The 15,428-nt window shown below is 47.6% G+C and overlaps 1 pseudogene; it reads left to right on the top strand.

Annotated features, from left to right (window-relative positions):
• Positions 1-15,428, top strand: part of LOC147124064 (organic cation/carnitine transporter 2-like) — a 123,755-nt pseudogene that overhangs the window by 89,290 nt on the left and 19,037 nt on the right.

Below are 15,428 nucleotides of genomic sequence, written 5' to 3'. Positions count from 1 at the left end.
TTTATCATTTAAAAATACTTTAAAAAAAGATAAGTTTATTTTTAACCTCGTAAAAAACTTTAATTGTTTTTTCAAAAATTTAAATTTTTTTTTTAAATATTTATTTTATTGGAATTTCAAGTCATTTAAAAAATTTGACTTTAAAAAAAATGTATTTAAAGTTTTACTATGTTTTTGGGATGATTTCCATTCATATATTTGGCAGGTCTTCCTGTCAAGTGTATGAAGGGAGATTCCCTTCTTTGATTGGCTCCCCATGGCCCACGTGATCCCAGGAACGCTGCGAACTACATGCGCCTCTGGGATACGTGGGCCCTGCGCACTTGGAGTTTGGAGAGGCCCAGGATCGGAAGTGTGTGCGTCCCGGAAGCCCTCAGGTAAGGGCATAGATTTTTCCAGATCGCAGGCCTCTGCCCACGGGAGGCCTGCGATCGGAAAATACGGCCAATACTTTCTGAAATGACAGCCTTGCTTTCACAGAAGGCTGTTCTAGCTGAAATGGCGCTTCATCCACGCTACATTGGGGCCTCCTGCTGGGGTGAATGCCACCAGGACGGCATTGCACAGTGAGTTAAACGCTGGGCTAATGTTAATTAGTCCCCCACGCCAATTTTTCGGTCCTGCCAGCGCCACCATTTTCAGCAGCCGTTAACACTCGGCCGTGGTGACACCGGCAGCTTTTGTGGCGGTCACGAATTTCTAGGCCATTGGGCCTTAACGCTGCCCATTTCGGATCCAAATCCAATTTCTGGGCCACTAAATTTCTGTGCAGCCCATTTCCCATTCCCCTGCACTCCCCCTGCAACCCATTCACCAGCTACCAATGTTCCTGTGCAACCGCTCTCTGGCTCCCCATTGTTTATACATGATATAAGCAATATAAATTATTTTAGGAGTAATTTACACAAATGTGTGCGGGTTGAAGGGAGGACTAATTTGGGGTAGCATGTGCAGGGGTATTTAGTTTAAAATAAATGGATAAAGTCTCCACGAAAATATGATAGCGCTCCACAGCGTAATTTCAAAAGCCTAGAAATTGCACGCTGAATTTGACACAGAATTACTATAATCTGGGTGGAGAAGGGCAGGAATTTAGGGCGGAACTCATTCCCACCAGTTTAAAGGAAGGAAATTCTACCCTCTATTGGAGCTGTTTATTTTTGGTGCTCATTTTGGTTGTAACTAAAAGAAATTGCAAAACAGTTGATGCAATCAAACAATTTTGAATTACCTTTCAGTGCACACTAACTGTTGATTAATTTAATTTCTACAGCTCTTCAAATTGTGATCACTATATTGGTGATGATTGGTAAATCTGGTGCGACAGCAGCCTACACAATAATCTATATTTTCTCATCTGAAATGTATCCAACTGTGGTGAGGAATATGGGACTTGGAGCATGTTCTATGGTATCCAATATCGGCAGTATAATCTCCCTATATTTTGCTTATCTGGGTAAGTGAAAAATTCAAGCTTTATGAGAGTTTTGCAGAAAAATTTAGTAATTATTTCTATTAAGAAACTTCAGGCATTTTAGGTTTGAGGCTAAATTATTAGTTAGACTTAAAGGGATTCATTAGTTAACAGGAAGCTAGTGAGTATATGAGGGAGAAAGGAATAGAAGGATATGCTGATAGGATGAGATGAAGTAAGGTGGGATGAAGCTCGTGTGGATCTTAAACACTGGCGTAGCACTGTTGTGCCAAATGGCCTGTTTCTGTGCTGTAAAATTCTATGTAATTCTATGTAGACTGTAATATGGCCTAGAAAGGAATGAAAACCTTCTAAGATAAGCAAGCCTGGAACAAGAAAGTGGTATTTATCCCATCAAGTCCTTTGCTTCCATGTACAATCTACCCTGGCCTCCAAATCCCATTCCTAACCAATTATTAATCAGTGTGGCATGAATTGCTTTTGCTTGGCTTCTGTTTCACCTATCCAATACTCCAAGGTAATAAACCAATAGGTTTGATTAACCGGTAAGCGACAGTTAAAGGGCGTGTAAGTTGGAAATAAGGTGAGAACATTGTAGCTCCGATTCTCTGACCTGTGTTTCCTGTGATCCCGACTTCCCACTGGGAGCATGGGATCACGGAATTTGCTCCAAAGTTTCTTCCAATCACGAGTCTCGCTTGAGGCTGGTCAGGGTATGTTTATACTGTAAATTTAGTGCTATTTTGAAGTTGGTTTACTACAAAAGTTGCAGTGTATCTCCCAATTCAGATCCTGATCTGAGTTTGGCGGAAACACTGCGAGACTCCTTCGAGGAGGCAGCCTCGCCACTTGGTTTGTCATTGCATGGAGTGTAGCTGCAGTGTGCTATCAAAGTTGGTTTAAAAAGGTTTGCCGAACACGTTGTCACCCTACCCAGGGCTTGTTTAAATGTACTGAGAGTGCTGGCGCTCTCACCTGTGCTCTCGACACATTTAAGAGCTAGGAGCGGAGCCCTATGCATATGTTTAAGCAGGAGTGCACAGAGGTCCCTGCTAGATCTGACTGTGCAAATTGCAGCCAGACATTATAAGGGGCTGCTGGCTGAAAATGGATACTGTAGCTATCGATCTGAAATCAGTAGCTGCAGTAGAACTGCACACTTATTTTTCCATAGTCCGAATCAAATACCCTGCATACCTCTACATACTTCTCAGGATTTTAAAGACCTGCATGATGCCTCCTCTCAAAATGAAAACAAATTCACTTTGTTGAGTCTTCATGATTTAGGAATCAGCTTTGTTACTCTTCTCTGCAGTGTAATGATGTCCTTTTCAAAATAAGATACCCAAAAAGTGCACAAAATAGTCCAAATGTGGCCTCAGCAATGATCTATGCCAGGCTGGAATAATTTGTTTTAATTTATAATGAAACACCCTCAAAATACATCCCAGCATATCAATATTCATTTGACTAAATATTTTCAGTAAATGACCAATAATGACACCTAAATCCTTTTCTTTATTGCCCTTTTATAGTGTGTATCATTTCATGTTTTCTATGCATTACTTTAAACTCCATATTAATAGGGTGCACCCAGAGAGAATCGTAACAACAATTGATGTTTCATGAAATTAACCCTGGTCGTTTATGGGAGAACTGAAGGCATTTTATTGGCATTGCAAAGATTTATCATAACCTAGTGCATGCAACAATAAAAACAACTTACATTTATGTACATTTAACGCAGTAAGGCGTTCTAAGGTGCATCGCAAGAGTGTAATCGGACAAAAATTGACACCGAGCCAAAGAAAGAGACATTAGCAAGACGTAGATTTAAAACAGCGTCTTAAAGAAGGAGAGAGGGGTGGAGGGGCCAAGAGGTTTAGCGAGGGAACTCCAGAGCTTAGGGCCTAGACAGCTGAAGGCACAGCCGCCAATGGTGGGGTGAAGGAAGTGGAGGATGCATAAGAGGCCAGGGTTGGAGGATCGCAGATTTCTCAGATGGTTGTAGGATTGGAGGAGGTTACAGAGCTAGGGAAGGGCAAGGCCATGGAGTGATTTGAACACGAAGATGTGAATTTAAAAATCAAGGCATTCCCGGACTGGGATCCAATGTGGGTCAGCGAGAACAGGGCTGATGGGTGAACGGGACTTGGTGCGAATTATAATACGTCCAGCAGAGTTTTGGATGAGCTCAATTTTATGGAGGGTGGAAGATGGCCGGCCAGCAATATTGCTGTTAAGAGATATTAGTGATCAGATTGGAGTTAATTCAAAGGTTGTAACACTTTGTCATTCACTATTTTCAATTACCTATATATAATAGCCAGTAGAAGAAATGCTGCGTATGTTTATACCAATTTCTCAGTCAATTATCTCCCTCCTCTCCTGAAATAGGTGTGCTGGGAAAGCAATCAATTCCCCAAAAGAACACTCAAGAGTACCGTGTCATCAGGCCCAGTAGCTTTCCCGTCATCAAGCTTACAAATGGGTTGTTTGACTTTCTTGCTCTTGATGTGGTTGGTTGGATTGCTGCACTTCAATGGGATTTTTTGCATCTGGAATTTGGATGACTTTCAGCAGCGTGTTCAGAAAGCCTGCTTTATGTGCAGAGATGTGGTGCGTGTAGATTGCCATGGTGAGCTGGGGAGGTTATAGGAGGAGGGTGTCCCAGGTAACTGCGAAACTTAGAGGGGGAGTGTACTTCTGAACTTGGAGGAGGTTGAGGGGGAGAATGCCACTGTGAAATGGGAAGAGGTTAAAGGGGAGAGCCTCAGTGAACTGGGAGGGAATTGGATGGGGGTACCTCTGAATTGTGGGGGCTTAGATGCCTCTGAAGTAGAAGGAGAGTTGCGGGGGGGAGGGTGCCTCCATGACGAGAGAATAGTTGCTCTGTGACCGGAGAAGACAACCTCTGTGAAGGGAGGGGACTACCTCTAAACAAGAGGGAGTGGCTGCTTTATTAGAACTAATAATGATCTGGTTGGTCATAGAGTCATAACGGCACAGAAGGAGGCCATTCGGCCCATTGAGTCCATGCCAGCTCTCTGCAGAGCAATCCAGTCAGTCCCATTCCCCCATTCTATCCCCATAGCCCTGCAAGTTTATTTCCCTCAAGTACCTATCCAGTCTCCCCTTGAAAACATTGAGCGCCCAATTTTCTGGATCGTGCGGGAAATGTGCAGGTTCCCCGAATGTGGGGTTCCGACCCGAAAAAAAATGGGTCAGCCAGCTGGACGCAATTTTCCCTCAAGTGGCCAATTAAGTTCCAGCGTGTGGGCAGCCTTGCTAAGTGTCCATTTCCAGCCAGAAAGCCCCACAGTATGATGTCATCATTCGTGGTGCTTTTAAAGTGTCCAGCAAGCTTCTCCACCTCTGCAGGCTTCTCAACCACTCTTGCACAATGGCAGAGGAGCCTGCACCAGCTGCTGCCAGCGGCAGAGGCCGAGCTGCGGCCAAATTCAACGAGACGTCAGTGCAGACCTTGGTGGATGGGGTAAGGGCCCACTGGGAGGTCCTCTACCCTCACTCAGGGAGGAAGAGGCCTCCCAAAGAGTCCAGGGCTGCCTGGATGGAGGTGGCAGCAGAGGTAAACTCTCAGGGAGTCACCCATCGCACCTGGATGCAGTGCAGGAAGCGCTTCCGTGACCTTCACCGCACAGGGAAAGCAAGTACGAAGTTTCCATCACCCTCAACCTGATCCCCATTGCCTTTCCCCAACAGCACTCAGCTTCAGCAATCTCTTCCTCCACATCCCACTTCACAGTGACATCCATGCATCCTTACCCATTCCGTATCTCTCTATGCTCACATTCACATAACTATTCCACCATCCAGTCTTGTAAATAGTTTTAATGCCATCATTTTCCTGTACATAAAAAATCTGGTGGCAGCTGCTGCAGTTATGGCGTCTGTCATTTGGCGAATGGGGATATCACATAGAGGCCTTAGGATAACTTGCAGATATCAGCAAGCTGGTCAAATAGGTAGGAAAGTGTAGGCATGGGCCACTGTCCATGGTCAGTTAAGAAGCAGTGAGGCTGCAGTGTTTGATGTACCAGGCTACGCAAATCTACCCAGGATGAGTGCGTTCCTTGCATTCCGCCCAGCAATGCTCTCGCGCACTGGTGCCGCTGGTTGGCGGGCCTCTGCAGGATGCTCGTTTCTGTCCTACTCCTCCTCCTCCTCAGCATCATCCTCATCCGAGGCGGCTCTGTGAGGAGCCTCTTGGTTCTGCGGAATCGGCAAGCCACGATGCTGTGCCATGTTGTGAAGCACACAGCATACCACGACGATTTTGGAGACCCTGGCTGATGAATACTGTAGGGCTCCACCTGATCTATCGAGGCATCTGAAGCGTATCTTCAGCAATCCGATGGTTTGCTCGATAATGCATCTGGTGGTAATGTGGCTGGAGTTGTAGCGCTCCTCAGCTTCGCTGGCTGGTCTCCTCAATGGCGTCATTAGCCAAGAGCGCAGGGGATATCCCTTGTCTCCAAGTAGTCATCCTTGAAGTTCGTTTGGCGGACTGAATAGCGGAGGCACAGTAGACTGGCGCAGTATAAAGGAGTCATGGCAGCTGCAAGGCACAAGTCAGGAGTGTGATGGAATACTCTCCACTTGCCTGGATGAGTGCAGCTCCAACAACACTCATGAAGCTCGACACCATTCAGGATAAAGCAGCCGGCTTGATTGGCACTCCATCCACCACCTTCAACATTCACTCCCTCCACCACCGGCGCACTGTGGCTGCAGTGTGTACCATCTACAAGATACACTGCAGCAACTCGCCAAAGCTCCTTCAACAGCACCTTCCAAACCCGCGACCTCTACCACTTAGAAGGACAAGGGCAGCAGACGCATGGGAACATCACCACCTACAAGTTCCCCTCCAAGCCACACACCATCCTGACTTGGACCTGTATCGCCATTCCTTCACTGTCGCTGGGCCAAAATCCTGGAACTCCCTTCCTAACAGCATTGTGGGTGTACCTACACCATATGGACTGCAGCGGTTCAAGAAGGCGGCTCACCACCATCTTCTCAAGGGCAATTAGGGATGGGCACTAAATGCAGGCCTAGCCAGCCAGCAACGCTCACATCCCATCAATGAATAAAAAATTTTTTTTAAAAACAAACATGCAAAATCACCTTCTTGTGGTCACACACCAGCTGAACGTTAAGGGAGTGGAAGCCCTTGCGGTTGACAAAAACTCCTGGATTGCGGTGAGGTGCCCTAAGGGCCACATGTGTGCAGTCAATTATGCCCTGCACCCTTGGAAAGCCTGCCAGCTGAGCTAATCCACGCGCTCGCGCCGTCACACTTGTGCGATCCCTGGTGAAATGGATGTGATTGTGCACGAGGGCAAAGAGGGCATCGGTTACCTGCATGATGCAAGTGTGTGCGGCCGCCTGGGAGATGCCGCTGATGTCTGCTGCTGATCCCTGGAAGGAGCCTGAAGCATAAAAGTTGAGTGCGGTGGTGACTTTGATGGCCACTGGTAAGTAGTGTGGACCTGGTGCTCTGGGCTCCAGGTCTTGCTGCAGCATTGCGCAGATGTCAGTCACAACCTCTCGTGAAAGTCGGAGCCGCCTCTGGCACTGCTGCTCAGTCATGTTGAGGTAGCTGACCCTGTGTCTGTAGACCCTGTTTGGGGGGTATCTCCTGCGCCGACGGCCTTCCATGCACTGGCCCCTTCTGGCCTGTGCTGCCCCAGGTCGCTGAGCTGCAGCCTGCCGCTCCTGCTGTTGTTGCTGGTGATGCTGTTGCTGGAGATCCTCTAATGCCAGGAAGGGAAGGAACAAAAGGCCTCCCATGCGTCTGGCAGATGCCTCCGTTGAGGAGGCGCTGAGTTAGGGTGGTGAGAGGGGCTTCCCAGGAGCTCACACTGGAGAAGTGTGTGAGGCTCCAACCTTCCACAGCTGTGCCTCAGCATTCAAAAAGTTGCCCCAAGCCTTCAGCAACAGGGCAGCACGGTGGCATAGTGGTTAGCACTGTTGCCTCACAGTGCCAGGGACCCGGGTTCGAATCCGGCCTCGGGCGACTGTCTGTGTGGAGTTTGCACATTTTCCCCGTGTTTGCGTGGGTTTTCTCCGGGTGCTCCGGTTTCCTCCCACAGTCCAAAGATGTGCGGGTTAGGTTGATTGGCTATGATAAATTGACCCTTAGTGTTAGGGGGATTAAATACGTGGGGTTACGGGGATCGGGTGGGATATGTGTTGGTGTAGGGGTTATGGGGATCGGGTGGGATATGTGTCGGTGCAGGCTCGATGGGCCGAAATGGCCTCTATCTGCACTGTGGGGTTTCTGTGATTTCTGTGAACAAGGTCCTGCAGCCTGCAAATGCTGTCTGATTAAATCTCTTCAGTCCTGATTGACCTGCAGCTGAAAGCAAGCAAGCCAACTCTTTTCACGCCAGGTTTCATCAGCGGTGTTCCCACCAGGCATGTTTTACGTGGGGGAAGCCATAAAATTGTAAGGGCCCCTGAAAATAGGTTTAACCATGCTAATAATTGGTCATTAGGCTCCCGCCGACCATTCCCGCCTGCGGTGGGCGGGACTGATTCGGGTCCCGCTGAAACACGGGGGCAAAAGTCGGGCAGGGCGGGGAATCGGGCGGGGGGGGGGTCGCGACCCCCTATTTCTGCGATTTTTGGCCCCCGCCCGCCTGAAAACCCGCCCGATGGCTGGGAGAAAATCGAGGCCTGAGTGTCTCCGCTTCCACCACTTCCATCGGCAGCGAGTTCCAGGTCCTCACCACTCGCTGCGTAAAAGAGTTTTTCCTCATTTCCCCCCTGTATCTCTTGTCCAAAACCTTAAATCTGTGTCCCCTAGTCCTTGTACCATCAACTAGTGGGAACAGCCTTTCCCCGTTTAGCCTATCCAAACCCATCATAATCTTGTACACCTCTATCTAATCACCCCTCAACCTCCTTTGCTCTAATAAAAACAAATCCAGCTTCTCCAACCTGTCCTTGTAGCTAAGATCCCCCATCCCCGGAACCATTCTGCTAAATCTCCTCTGCACTCTCTCAAGAGCCTTCACATCCTTCCTAAAGTGTGGTGACCAGAACTGGACACAATACTCCAGTTGTGGCCTAACCAGCTTTTTCTAAAGATTCAGCATAACTTCTCTACTTTTGTACTCAATACCTCTATTTATTAAACCCAAGACCCCATATGCTTTGCTAACCACTCTCGCAATATGTCCTGCCACCTTCAGGGACCTATGCACATTAACTCCCAGGTCCCCCTATCCCTGCACACTCTTTAAAACTGTGCCATTAAATGTATATTACCTCTCCCTGTTCTTTCTGCCAAAATGCATCACCTCACACTTCTCTGTATTAAATTCCATCTGCCACTTGTCTGCCCATTCTGCTAGCCTTTCTATGTCCTGTTGCAGTCGATTGGTATCATCCTCACTGTTTGCCACGCCCCCAAGTTTGGCGTCATCAGCAAATTTAGAAATTCTACTTTGTATCCCAATATCCAGGTCATATCTAGGAACCTTGGCAGCTGCCAATGCATATTGGAAAAACCTATAATTTTCCCATGTGCACTGGCAATGGGCAAGGTTTCCTGCTACCAGTATGTACTTGGAAAATCACTCCCTAAATACCTATTGTAAGATCCCAGAGGGACCCTGGTTCCGAATGATTCGAGGTTGACCCGTATTGGTGACAGTAATTTAACTTTATTCAGCATAAGCAAGACTTAATACATTACAGTATTCGTGCAGCAGTTTACAGAATATAATTGAGACTTATATTACCCCGTTATACTCTGGGTAAAAGTCACAACTGTGAGCAGGTTGCACCCTGTGTTTCTCATCTCTCATTTGTCTCTCGGATGTCCCCTGGATTCTTCCTGAAATCTTCTACCCTTTCTGAAATCTTCTACACGTTGTGGCTACCGAGACCCTCTTCTTATACACTTACTCCCATTCTTTAAAAAAAAAAATTAAATTCGTTTATGGGACGTGGGCGTCACTGGCAAGGCCAGCATTTATTGCCCATCCCTAATTGCCCTTGAGAAGGTGGTGGTGAGCCGCCTTCTTGAACCGCTGCAGTCCGTGTGGTGAAGGTACTCCCACAGAGCTGTTAGGGAGGGAGTTCCAGGATTTTGACCCAGTGGCGATGAAGGATCGCCGATATACTTCTGAGTCAGGATGGTGTGTGACTTGGAGGGGAAGTTGGAGGTGGTGGGGTTCCCATGTGCCTGCTGCCCTTGTCCTTCTAGGTGGAAGAGGTTTGGGAGGTGCTGCCGAAGAAGCCTTGGCGAGTTGCTGCAGTGCATCTTGTAGATGGTACACACTACAGCCACGGTACGCCGGTGGTGGAGGGAGTGGATGTTTAAGGTGGTGGGTGGGGTGTCAATCAAGAGGGCAGCTTTGTCCTGGATGGTGTCGAGCTTCTTGAGTGTTGTTGGAGCTGCACTCATCCAGGCAAGTGGAGAGTATTCCATCACACTCCTGACTTGTGCCTTGTAGATGGTATTCAAAATCTATGGGGCGAGAAATTTGTGACCTTAGCATCACTCCGTAGTGCTATTAAATGGTGCTAAAACAGCGGTCGCCGCTCTTTCACCAGCTGCTGGCGGGTCCCATGGATCCCGCGGCCGCCGCCGTTTTGGTCCCTACCTTTGTGCTGCTGGTAACTGGCAGTGCCATCTCCAAAAAAATGATGATGTTGTGACATAAATCGGCATGCAACGCCAACTTTAAGTCACAAGCACAAACTTCGACCCCAGCACTGAATTGAGCGCTGGGCCCCAAGCACGCCAGGTTAACCTGCAAGCAGGCTTACAGTGGCGATGTTTGCTCCTCTTAATGGGACACACCTGACTTGATGGCACGGCTGACAACTTGGACATTTTGGCATGCTATAACGCTGGATCCTAAGCATGCACAGAAAGGTGTGCGTGTAGCAGCCCTGCAGATACGCTCTCAGCGCTTCTTAAAGGGACACACACATCTTTCAGGTAAGTTTGGATTTAAGCTTTTGTACTTTTTTAAATATTTTATTGAAGTAGTGGCTTGGTGCAATAGATGTTAAAAGTTTTTAAAGTGTGCAGGGAGTGCTGCTGGATGCTTGCAAGGCTTTGTATGGTAAAGGATGGCCGCTGAGAAGACAGAAAATGCTGCAAATACTCAGCAGGTCAGGCAGCATCCATGGAGAGAGAAACAGAGTTAACGTTTCAGGTCGAGATGCTTCCTGACCTGCTGATTATTCCCAGCATTTTCTGCTTTTATTTCCGATTTCCAGCATCCGCTCGCAGAGGGAAGAAGAAAAAGTAGAAGAGGAAAAAGTAGAAGAGGAAAACGCAGAAGAAGAAGATGTAGAAGAGGAAGAAGCAGAAGAGGATGAAGCAGAAGGAAGGATGCAACCCAGACAGACCCCTCCTGGCCAGGATATCTGGGATGGACTCATCCACCTGTGGTACCAGTGACCACGACACCAATTCCACTTTCAACATTTGTCCCACACTTTACCTTCCCTCTGTTACTGACCATCACAGCATCCTCTTGTCCTCAATGCTGAAATAAAAGCCACCACAAAGCAACCTTTCCAGCCCAACTTTATATATCTATTCATCCAATGCGACATCAAGAAATCAACTAATCTCCCTTGTGCATTCCCTTAGTGACTGTCTTGCGCCTGCCTTTGCCTATCTTAGTGATGTCACGCAGTGCTACCCCATTGGCTGCAGCATGGCTGGGGGAAGGCTGCTGACTTTCAGTGGGGAACACTGCAAATGGTCTTGCAGGACGACTTCAATGAACTGGTGGCTGGGAGTGTCAAATCAAGTGATGGTGTTGTTTCTTCTTCTTCTCCTCCTCCCTCCTCCTCCTCGCTCTCTCTCTCCACCTTTTCTAGGTCAACCACTGGTTGGGCAGGCTGAATTTTTTGGGTGTGTGAAATCAGGAAGACACAAGGTTAAAGTTGTGGTGAGGTGAGAGCGAGAAAGGAAGAGGTGCATGCTTACACCATGCATACCTTATAAATCAGAGAGCTTGTGGGATGAGGGGGAAGTAGGATGTGAAAAGGAGGATAATGTATAAGGATACCAGTATTTTGTATCCTTTCAGCCACGCCACTGGCCAAGGCCTCAGCCATGCCCATGCTAAGAATGGCCAGCATCTTCTCCTCCAAGGGGGTAAGGTGAAGTTAAGAATGTGATGTGTGCCTCGTGTTTGGTACAGATTTTTGGTAGGTGAGTGATGTGGGGGTGGGGGGGGGTGGGGGTGGTGGGGGTGTGTTTCGTACCATGAGCAGTGTGTGAGGCTAGTGGTGCAGTTGGTAGGAGATGGCTTTTGAAGATGCATTCACTGACAATGACCACTGGTCTGAGGACATGAAGCTTCTTTGGGCACTGCACCCAGGTCATGGGAGTGACACTGCTGGTAGTGACAGCCTCGGTGATCTGGATTCACATCATTCTTTTTGGAGGGCCTCCCGGCCCCTGTGGGTAGATGACCTCTCTTGCAGAGTTGACCCCCTACACAAAGCTGGAGTGCTATGTGCGAGACCCTGGGTGCCCCTTCCCTGGCTTGTTGAGCCATTTGTGTTGGTGCTGAAGCGCTTTCCCCATTTTTTTAGGTGCGGAAGGCAGTTCAGCTTTAAGAGCTGAAGACTGCCATTTGGGAATTCTTTTTAATTTTTTTTTCAGAAGGCAGTTGAGCTCTAAGGGCTAAAAACTGCTTATTTTAAAATAATTTTTATTTTTTTCATTTTGGAAGGCAGATCCCCTTTAAGGGACCAACACCGTTTTCTAAAATGACAGGCTAGCTTTAAGTGAGTGCTGTCTTGCTCCAGGGATGCTACGGCCACACTACATTGGGCCTCCTGCTGAAACTGCTGCCAGAAAAAGAATGTTGCACTACAGGTTTGCGCTGCGCTAATGCTAATCAGCAGGCAGCACCAAAATACCGGTGATGCCGGCGCTATTATTTCCGGCCCACTCGAATTTCTAGGTCATTGTGCCCTTGCTGGTCCTGTGAAAAGGCCGATGCTTTTAGCTCACTGCCAGACATCATAACATTCCTGTACGGTTGCAACCACAGCTGACCTTGATTCCCACAGCTAGCTCCACTCTATGACTCATCCTTACTGTTGGCCTTACTCATCCTTACTAATCCAACTTTCTTTAATTCACCCAACAGCTTCCCAATTCGACTATAGCAGTCCTCTTTCTCACCCCCAGGCTGTCTAGGTTGCGGCTTACTCACAGACTTTAATCATAAGCAAAAGGGTTACATGCCTAATATAATTCAGGTTACCTTTGCATACAGTTGATGACTACAGACTTTTACATTTAATTCTTACACACATTTATAAATTCATCGCTGATGATTATATCACTAATGATTATAAGATAAAAAAACAAGTATTCTCAAAACCAACTAATCCAGAATCATCATTGGCGACCACTCGAATTCGAGTATGGTATGTCCTTCATCAGTCATCTACTTGTGGGTCTTCAGGTGGCTGTGGAGGCCAATCCGAGATCCACAGACTCTACTACAGTGTGGGCATGTAAGACTATTGGTAGTGACTGGAGTATGGGGGGTCTTAAGTTGTCTCTCCTTACGGCGCTGGCGTTTATCCTCAGCGGCACGCTGGAGATTCTTTTCATGTAGTGCGGCACCGTTGTGGATGCATTTTCTCCAATTGTCTCTGTCCAGTGCGATTTCCTCCCAGTTATTAATATCGATATGGAACTTTTTAAGGATTACTTTGATGTTATCTTTGTAACGCTTCTTTTGACCACCAGGAGACCTCTGCCCTTCCTTCAACTGGGAGTACAGAACCTGTTTTGGGTGACGTGAGTCTGACATGCGAATGACATGTCCAATCCATCGGAGTTGATGCTGCATGATGAGCGTAGTGATGCTGTAGATATTGGCCTCTTCAAGTATACTCCAGTTGGTACGCTTGTCCTCCCAGCTGACCCTCAAGATTTTGCGTAGAGAGCATTGGTGGTATTGCTCTAAGGCTTTGAGATGTCTACTGTACGTCGTCCAAGTTTCAGCTCCATATAAAAGGGTGGGAAGGATGATGGCTTTGTATACAAGAATTTTAGTTTGGACTTGGAGGTCATGATTTTCAAAGACTCTCCTCCTCAGTTTAGAAAAGACTGCACTTGCACAACTCAGGCGGTGATGGATTTCAGAATCAATGTCAGCTTTGGAGGATAAATGGCTACCAAGATATGGAAAGGTGTTGACATTTTCAAGGGTGTTATTATCAATCTTTATAGAGGGAGGAATTGCAAGCTGATTAGGTGATGGCTGGTGGAGCACCTGGGTTTTCTTTATATTCATGGTGAGGCCCAGAAGTTTGTAGGCTCTGGAAAAAGCATTCAAGGTGTTTTGTAGATCATGCTCGGAAAGAGCTGTGATGACGTTATCATCTGCATACTGTAACTCCATAATGGTAGTGATGGAAACTTTGCTCTTGGCCTTAAGCCTGTTGAGATTGAAAAGTCGGCCATCAGCACGGTAAAGGATTTGAATTCCGGTGGGCAGATCATTGCCGATGAGATGGAGGATAATCTTACACTATCAATTGTGAAATTAAATAGTGTTTTAAAATTGACCAGAATACACCATTTTTAAGGTCAAAATTCTAAATGCACCAGAGGAGCCCCGGTCACCCTGGAAATGTGTATACTAGTCAGCACTGTGGAGAGGGTCAGCATTTGAAGAAGTGTATACTTCTAAATTTGTAGCCTGTACCCCTGTTTGGATTCTCTCTGAGCACTGTGAAATTTGGAGCTGGTCTTTGTTGTGTATGTACCTTTAAGAGAAGAACTGATTCTATACTGCAGCACCGGCAGTGACCACCCCTGTATATAAAGCCATAGCAGGCTTCTGTACTTCAGTCTTGAATTACTCTCTGTTCAGTAAATACCTGTTTTATTGTTCTCCTGCAGTCTGAGTATTATTGATCCTCGGACACTACACTGGTGACGGGCAGGTTTGAACTCACCTGCAGTACTGCATCACCTCACGGGGATCTTTTCCCTGAAGAGAAGCTTCTTGGAGGTCGAAGTCAGAACGGCGGGCGTCGACCGCGGGCAACCGCCCAGGGATCCATCGGAGAGTTGCAGGGGAGGCTGTGGAGAGCTGGGCCTGGCTCCCCAGTCGAGGTGTTCCAGCAAGTCGTGCTGGTAGCAGGTAGTGCGCTGACTCTTCCGGACTGCGGCGGGCTCGGGCTCGATCGAGTGGCTCTGCAAAGGGGCCGTGCAGTGTCATCGGGAGGAAGAGAGAGAGAGAGAGGATGGAGCGCACAGGGCGCGGTTGGTGCTCAAGAACAGGGCAGCGTGGAGAGGATAGAACGCGGGGAAGGAAAAGTGAGACGCGCCGAAGCCGCGGGTCGCCGCCATTACCCTGTAGAACGCTAGGAGCAGCGTGGCAGCAAGGGGAAGAAGGAAAAGCGCGGGAGGCGCCATTTTATTCCATTGGGGAAGAGGGAAAAGCGCGGGAGGCGCCATTTTATTACATTGGGGAAGAAGAAAAAGCACGGGAGGCGCCATTTTAAATCACCCAAGATGCCGAAGAGTGGCAGTATCACTGCTTTCGACAACGAGGTAGAAGACTGGACCACGTATGTGGAAAGAATTGAAGTGTACTGCAATGCCAATGAGGTGGCCAATGGAAAGAAGGCGTCGGTATTATTAAATTTGATGGGCGCGAGAACGTACGGCCTATTGCGGAATTTAATTACCCCAGCTAAACCAATGGAGAAAAGTTTTGAAGAGATGCTAATATCTTACAGGAACACCTAAACCCTACACCGCTGCTGATAGCAGAAAGATTCAAGTTCCATAAAAGAAACCAGCACAAAGATGAGAACAATGCTGACTATCTTACGGGACTACGCAAGTTATTGAAGCACTGCCAGTTCGGAGCAGGACTGGCAGACACCTTGCGGGATAAGTTTGTCTGCGGGCTCCAGAGTGAAGGAACCCAGAAACAACTACTTTCGG

Source organism: Somniosus microcephalus, chromosome 1 (assembly GCF_052327205.1).
Source record: "Somniosus microcephalus isolate GS21.2 chromosome 1, FLI_Smic_1.0, whole genome shotgun sequence".
Classification (NCBI taxonomy): Eukaryota; Metazoa; Chordata; class Chondrichthyes; order Squaliformes; family Somniosidae; genus Somniosus; species Somniosus microcephalus.
The sequence above is the reverse complement of the archived record's forward strand: the minus strand, read 5'-3'. Positions and strand labels throughout refer to the sequence as shown.